Consider the following 8,756-nt stretch of genomic DNA (forward strand, 5'->3'; position numbering starts at 1 on the left):
GGTATTTACCCCAAAGAATTGAAAGCAGGAACTCCAACATATAAATGTACACCAATGTTCATAGCAGCATTATTCACAGTAATTAAGGGATGGCATATTAGTTAAGATTCTCCAAAGAAATAGAACCAATAGTATATCTACCTATATGTATATCTATATCTATACATCTACGTGTCTATATCTACTACCTATACATAGCCAAATCTATAGCTATATATTATATAGAGAGAAAGACTTATTTTAGGAATTGGCTAACATGATTGTGGAGGCTAGCATGTCCAAAATCTTCAGTGTAAGCCAACAGGCGAAACTCAGGGAAGAGATGATCCTGCAGTTTAAGTCCAAAAGCAGTTTGCTGGCAGAATTCTCTCTTGTTCAAGAGAGGTCGGTATTTTGCTTTTTTTTTCTTTTTTATTATTTTTATTTTTATATTTTTTAATTTAATTTTATTTTTTTTAATTTACATCCAAATTAGTTAGCATATAATGCAACAATGATTTCAGGACTAGATTCCTTAGTACCCCTTACTCATTTAGCCCTAGCCCATCCCCCCTCCCACAACCCCTCCAGTAACCTTCAGTTTGTTCTCTATATTTATGAGTCTCTTCTGTTTTGTCCCCCTCCCTGTTTTTATACTATTTTTGTTTCCCTTCCCTTATGTTCATCTGTTTTGTCTCTTAAAGTCTTCATATGAGTGAAGTCATATGATTTTTGTCTTTCTCTGACTAATTTCACTTAGTATAATACCCTCCAGTTCCATCCACATAGTTGCAGATGGCAAAATTTCATTCTTTTTGATTGCCGAGTAATACTCCATTGTATATATATACCATTTCTTCTTTATCCATTCATCCATTGATGGACAATTGGGCTCTTTCCATACTTTGGCTATTGTTGATAGTGCTGCTATAAACATGGGGGTGCATGTGTCCCTTCGAAACAGCACACCTGTATCCTGTGGATAAATGCCTAGTACTGCAATTGCTGGGTCATAGGGTAGTTCTATTTTTAGTTTTTTCAGGAAGCTCCATACTGTTTTCCAGAGTGGCTGCACCAGCTTTCATTCCCATGGGGGAGGGGAAGGAAAAAAAAAGAGGTTAGAGTGGGAGAGAGCCAAAGCATAAGAAACTCTTAAAAACTGAGAACAAAGTGAGGGTTGACGGAGGGTGGGTGAAGGGTATTGAGGAGGGCATCTTTTGGGATGAGCACTGGGTGTTGTATGGAAACCAATTTGACAATAAATTTCATATATTGAAAAAAAAAAGATTCCATGCTCCTGGATAGGAAGAACAAATATTGTTAAAATGTTGATACTACCCAAAGCAATCTACAAATTCAATGCAATCTCTATCAAAATAACACCAGCATTCTTCACAGAACTACAACAAATAATCCTAAAATTTGTATGGAACCAGAAAAGACCCCAAATAGCCAAAGCAATCTTGAAAAAGAAAACCAAAGCAGGAGGCATCAAAATCCCAGACTTCAAGCTATACTACAAAGCTGTAACCATCAAGACAGTATGGTACTGGCACAAGAACAGACATTCAGATCAATGGAACAGAATAGAGAACCCAGAAATGGACCCACAAACGTATGGCCAACTAATCTTTGACAAAGCAGGAAAGAATATCCAATGGAATAAAGACAGTCTCTTCAGCAAGTGGTGCTGGGAAAACTGGACAGTGACATGCAGAAGAATGAACCTGGACTACTTTCTTACACCATACACAAAAATAAACTCAAAATGGATGAAAGACCTCAGTGTAAGACAGGAAACCATCAAAATCCCAGAGGAGAAAGCAGGCAAAAACCTCTTTGATCTTGGCCGCAGCAATTTCTTACTCAAAACGTCTCTGGAGACAAGGGAAACAAAAGCAAGAATGAACTATTGGGACCTCATCAAAATAAAAAGCTTCTGCACAACGAAGGAAACAGTCAGCAAAACTAAAAGGCAACCAGCAGAATGGGAGAAGGTATTTGTAAATGAAATATCAGATAAAGAGTTATTATCCAAAATCTATAAAGAACTTCTCAAACTCAACACCCAAAAACCAAATAATCCAGTGAAGAAATGGGCAAAAGACATGAATAGACACTTCTCCAAAGAAGACATCCAGAAAGCCAACTGACAAATGAAAAAATGCTCAACATCACTCATCACCAGGGAAATACAAATCAAAACCACAATGAGATACCACCTCACACCTGTCCGAATGGCTAACATTAAGGCAACAACAGATGTTGGGGAGGATGCAGAGAAAGAGGATCTCTTTTGCATTGTTGGTCGGTATTTTTCTATAAAGGTCTTCAACTGATTAGATGAGGCCTATCCAAATAACGGAGAGCTATCTGCTTTACTCAAGTCTACTGAGTTAAATGTTAATCTCATCTAAAAAATACCTTCAGGGGTGTCTGGGTGGCTCAGTTGGTTAAGTGTCTAGCTCTTGGTTTTGGCTCAGGTCATGATCTCATGGTTTATGAGTTTGAGCCCCACATCTGTCAGTGCAAAGCCTGCTTAGAATTCTCTCTCTCTTCTCTCCCTCCCTCCCTCCCTCTCTCTCTCTGCACCTCCTCACCCCTCAAAATAAATGAATAAAAACTTTAAATAAATTAAATTAAGTTAAAAATACCTTCACAGAAACATCTAGAATAAGCTTTGACTGAATATCTTGTCAGTGTGGTCTAGCAAAATTAACACAAAAAATTAGCCATCACAGATGGAAACAACCTAAATGCTCCTCAACAGATGAATGGATAAACAAAATGCAGTATAAACATACAATGGAATATTATTCAACCTTAAAAAGTATGAAATTCTGACACATGATATCGTATCGATGGACCTTGAAGATATTATGCTAAGTGAAATAAGCCAGTCATAAGAGGAAAAAGATTGTATAATTCCATTTATATGAGGTACATAGAGTAATCCAATTGATAGAGACAGCAGAATGTGGTTACTAGCAGCGAGCCAGGGAGTTATTGTTTAATGAGTATGGAGTTTCAGTTTGATGAAATGGCTCTGGAGATGGACAGCTGTGATCTCTGCACAACAATGTCAATGCACCTAATGTCACTGAACTACACACTTAGAAATGGTTAAAATGGCAAATTTTACATTGTGTTTAATTTGCCATAATAAAAAATGAATTGCTTATAGGTATAGGCTTTACTATGAACCAGATACCATGCTAAATTCTTCACATGGATTTTCTCATTTGATGCCTACTGATATCTCCACTTTATAACAATAAATACAATATAATAAAGCCTCCTAGAGAAAAATAACTTACTCAGGGTACACTAGTAAGAAGCAGACCTGGGATTGAAACCCTCACAGTCTGACTCCAAAGTCTGTTTGCTTAGTCAGAGTGCTATATTTAAGAGTGACTACATTAACCCAATGAAGTAAAAAGCAAATTAAAATATTTTTCAAATATTATTTTTAAGTTTATTCAATATATAAAAGACTTAAAGAATGAAGTCTCAAAAAGATTTAAAATCCAGACTGGGTATACTTAATAATGGGACACCTGAAATAATCCTACATCAAGCTTCATCATGAGAAGTTCTTATCCCAAAACCATAGCACCTCCAGAAATAAAAGAATATAATTTGATGCCCAAGAAATAGAAGTAGAATATTTACCTGGCACCTGCCTCATTTTTCCACGAGACTTGGAATATTTCAGTTTCTCCATTTAAAAAAAAATAAATATATTGTTGTTCCAAACCACAATATTTTCAATGATGAAAAACAGAGCTTTTCCACCACTTTCAGGAACAAGATAGGGTTGTCCACCCTTGCTACTTTTATTAAAAATAGTACTGGAAGTTCTAGCCAACCAGTCAGACAAGAAAAAGAAATAAAAGGCATCCAAATTGGTAGGGAAGAAGTAAAAGTTTCACTATTTGCAGATGACATGATACTGTATATAGAAAACCCTAAAAACTCCACCAAAAAACTACTAGAACTCATAAATGAATTCAGTAAATTTTCAGGATACAAAATAAAATACAGAAGTCTGTTGAATTTCTATATATTAATAATGAAGCAGCAGAAAGAGAAATTAAGAAAACAACCCTATTTACCATTGCACCAAAAATAATAAAATAGCTAGGCATAAACTTAACCAAAGAGGTGAAAGATCTATACTCCAAACTATAAAACACTGGTGAAAGAAATTGGAGAAGACACAAACAAATGGAAAGATATTCCATGTTCATGGATTGGAAGAATGAATATTGTTAAAATGTCCATTCTACCCAAAGTAATCTACATATTTAGTGCAATCTCTATCAAAATACCAACAGCATTTTTCACAGAACTAGAACAAATAATCCTAAAATTTGCATGGGATTTTGAACAGCCAAAGAAATCTTGAAAAACACAAAGCTGGAGGTATCACAATTCCAGTTTTAAAACTATACTACTAAGCTGTAGTAATCAAACAGTATGGTACTGACACAAAAATAGATATACAGATCAAAATAACAGAATAGAGACCCCAGAAATAAATCCACACTTGTATGATCAATTAATCTATGATAAAGGAGGCAATATTATGAAATGGGAAAAAGACAGACTTCAATAAATGATGCTGGGAAAACTGGACAGCTACATGCAAAAGAATGAAACTGGACCACTTTCTTTTTTTTTTTTTTAATTTTTTTTTCCAACGTTTATTTATTTTTTTGGGACAGAGAGACAGAGCATGAACGGGGGAGGGGCAGAGAGAGAGGGAGACACAGAATCGGAAACAGGCTCCAGGCTCTGAGCCATCAGCCCAGAGCCCGACGCGGGGCTCGAACTCAGAGACCGCGAGATCGTGACCTGGCTGAAGTCGGACGCTTAACCGACTGCGCCACCCAGGCGCCCCTGGACCACTTTCTTATACCATACACAAAATTAAACTAAAAACAGAATAAAGACCTAAATGTGAGACCTGAAACCATAAAACTCTTAGAAGAAAACATAGGGAGTAAATTCTTTGACATTGGCTATAGAAACATTTTTCTGGATCTGTCTCCTAAGGCAAGGGAAACAAAAGCAAAATTAAACTATTGTGACTACACCAAAATAGATTTTGCACAGCAAAGGAAACTATGAATAAAATGAAAAGGCAACCTACTGAATGGGAGAAGATGTTTACAAATGACATGTTTGATAGGGGTTTAATATCCAAAATGTATAAAGAATTTTAAAGAACTGAACCCCCAAAACCCCAAATAATCCAATTAAAAAATGGGCAGAGGACCCGAATAGACATTTTTCCAAAGAAGACGTACAGATGGCCAACAGACACATAAGAAGATGTTCAACATCACTAATCATCAGGGAAATGTAAATTGAAACCACAATGAGATATCACCTCCATTTGTCAGAATGGCTAAAATCAAAAAAATGGTGAGTGTTGGTGAGGATGTGGAGAAAAAGGAGCCCTCTGCACTATTGATGGGAATGCAAATTAGTGCAGCCACTGGGGAACACAGTATGGAGACTCCTCAAAAAATTAAAAATAGAATCACCATATGATCCAGTAATTTTACTACTGGGTATTTACCCAAAGCAAAATGAAAATACTAATTAGAAAAGATATATGCACCCCTATGTTATTGCAGCATTATTTACAATAGCCAAATTATGGAAGCAACCCAAGTATTCTTCTACAGATAAATAAAGATGTGGTATATATACACAATGGAATATTACTCAGCTGTAAAAAAAAAAAAAAGAAAAAGAAAAAGAAAGATATTTCCACTTGCACCAACATGGATGGACCTAAATAAAGGACATAATGCTAAGTGAAATAAGTCAAACTGAGAAAGACAAATACCATATAATTTCACTCATACATGGAATCTAAGCAACAAAACAAACAAAATAAAAAGAGACAAACAAAAGAATAGACTGTTACATATAGAGAAGAAATTGGCGGTTGCCTGAGGGGAAGTGGATAGGGGGAGGCATGAAATAGAGAAAGAAGATTAAGAGTATACTTACGTGATTAGCACTGAGCAATGTATAGATTGTTTACTTAATGTACACCTAAAACTACAATAACACTGTATGTGAATTATATTTCAATTTCAAAAAATATTGTGGTCCCATTCATATCTTCAAATTGTTTAGATCTATACCTGTGAGTGAATCCTTACAGAAGGGCTGAAAGGTTTCAGACTAAACCAGTAACAAAGCTTCTCTCTGGGGAGAGTAACAGATTGAGAAGAAAGCAGGAAAACAAAGGGGAAACCATTGCGTCTGACTTATACAGTTTCATTTTTTCAAAAAGGATAATCATCTAGCTGACATTTATCGAATGTCTACTATATATCCAGGTACTACCGTGGGTTTTGTTCAAGCAGGATGAAAAGACAGAGTGCTTGCCTGCAATGAGTCCCATCTTATAAACATGTAAAATGTCTTCTGTTTCCAGGCACAACACATCCCATAGACATGACCCGTGTTGGTATTCTAGCCCCTCCAAGGAAATTTTACCAGCTCAGTTCTTGAAATGTGCTCTCCCCCTCCAATCAGCCTTCTCCCATGGACTTCTTGATTACCAACACAACTGCAAACAAGAAGAATAGCCCAGCTTTACATGCCTAAGGCAGTGTAGCCTGTGGTTAAGGCTTGGGGTCTAGAGTTAGACCAGATGGGCATCTGCCATTTGTTCACTGTGTGACCTTGGGCAAGTCTCTTAATATGCCTATGCCTCTGTCTCCTCAGTCAATAGGTACCAACCCTCATAGGTTTGGTGAGAGGACTACATGAGCTAAGACGTGTTTAAGCACCCTGAATAATGTTTACCATGTATTAAGTAGTCACGAAAGTCAGCCATAGACATATCAAAGAGCCATCTGCAAGCAACAGACTGTCCCAGCGAAGAAGAGAAAAGAAAAAAAAATCATCTCAGAATCTCAGAGGTAATTTAATAATTTTACAGATGATGGCACAAAGAAACGCATAATGGCTCAACGTCTTTCCTGAGGTCACACAGTTGGTCAGCAGCAGTGCCAGGACCAGAGAGAAGCTGAGCTCTGCCACAGCACAATGCTCTCAAGGAAGAAAAAGGAGGAGAGCTCCAAACTAGCTCTCCACTTAGGTATATATTGCAGGTCTCATCTAACTCCATAATTGGAAATTACAATGTTACAAGTATTAACACCTGAATAGGTGTTAGCAGGGGGAGAAAGAGCTACTCTGCAGACACTGTTGTATGTACAAGGGTAGGGGAGAGGTGGAACGATTGCTTGCATCCATGTCAGACTTCAAGGCAAGGCCTGTTTCTACAAAGTATCTGGGATAATAGCCCAGAATGTCAGACCACTTCATCAGAGCTCCCAGAGAGACACCAGTCAAAAAGATATGGCCAAGGCTCACTGCTCAGTCCTGACCACACAGCCTGCAAGCCCTGAAGGGACATCACGGAAGCAGTGGAGTAGATGGGGAGTGTGTGCTGGGCAGGAGGTGGAGACTGGACCCCAGAGATAGATAGTTCTAGAAACACCTTCACCATATAACTGCTGCCATTTCAGCTTGCTGTCCCCCGCCCATCTACATCCCAAGCCTCCCCTTCCCCGTCAGGCTCTCCGTGCAGTCCTCTCCTACCTCTCCCACCTTTCCAACCTTTCCACCCACGAACCTCCCAAAGATTTTCCAGCATCACAACCCACTGTCCCTAAGCATAGGTACACATTTTCCAGCCTCAGTGCTTTGCCCCTGCTTTTCTTTTCTCCTACAATACCTGCCACCTGCTGTTCCATGATCCTTTTCCTCTCCATCAAAACTGTTGCACAAAATCCCTTCCCAGAAAGCCAACCCTTCTATGAAGCTATCCCACAGTAAGAAGTCCTCTTTCCATCTTCTGCACTCCCAGAACCTCCTAGCTCTTTCTCTGGCACCTGATAAATTCTCCTCTCCTCTCAAGACTCTCTTTCCTTCACAGCCTAATATTAGTGTATCACTAACAGGAGGTCAGGACTCAGTAAATGCTAGCCGCTAATATGGAGGTAAGAACGGTAGCTGGGAAAATGACATGCAGCAGAGGAAGCTAAGAAGGATGGAAATGAAGAGTGAGCACAACAGCAAAGACTTACTATGTTCAGAACCATTGTTTCACCTGTGTTAACTCACTTAGTCCTAGAGACAACACCGTGAGGTAGGGCCTATCACTATCTCCGTATTACAGAGGGGGAAACTGAGGCACAGACAGTCTGAGTAACTTGTCCAAGGTTCGAACAGTGGGGTCGCAAATTGAACTAGGCCAATGGTCTCTTTATACTGTTTCTTTGTAACACTGTCCCTTCTAACTCTGCATCCCTGAAAACCACGTCAACTGTTCCACCCACTGAATGCACTGCCTCTCTGATTCAAAAACACACTCTGCAACTTGCAATTATGGCACCAAATTCCCACCAAAGGCTTTCTGAGTGAGAAATTAAACATCAATTCTGGTCAGATCTGCCATGACAGTAACTAACATATGACAAAGTCTCAAAACCAAAACATTGCTTAAGCAAAATTATAGATGTTTTGAATAGAATGGGCCTCAGGTCATTCACCTAGGTCAAGATTTGCCATAATTTCCATTGCTAAATCCTGAAATATGTACCACAACTGTCTGCAAGCATACACATCTAACAATCGCTCTAAATATTATTTTGATAGAATTATGGGATTAACATACAATTATAAAGTTACTGATGCACAGAGTTGTCTGTCACATATTGAATGAATTTGGACCTCCCACT

Source organism: Lynx rufus, unplaced genomic scaffold, assembly GCF_022079265.1.
Source record: "Lynx rufus isolate CCGP_SWC_20201006 ecotype Redwood Valley unplaced genomic scaffold, mLynRuf1.p SCAF_5, whole genome shotgun sequence".
Classification (NCBI taxonomy): Eukaryota; Metazoa; Chordata; class Mammalia; order Carnivora; family Felidae; genus Lynx; species Lynx rufus.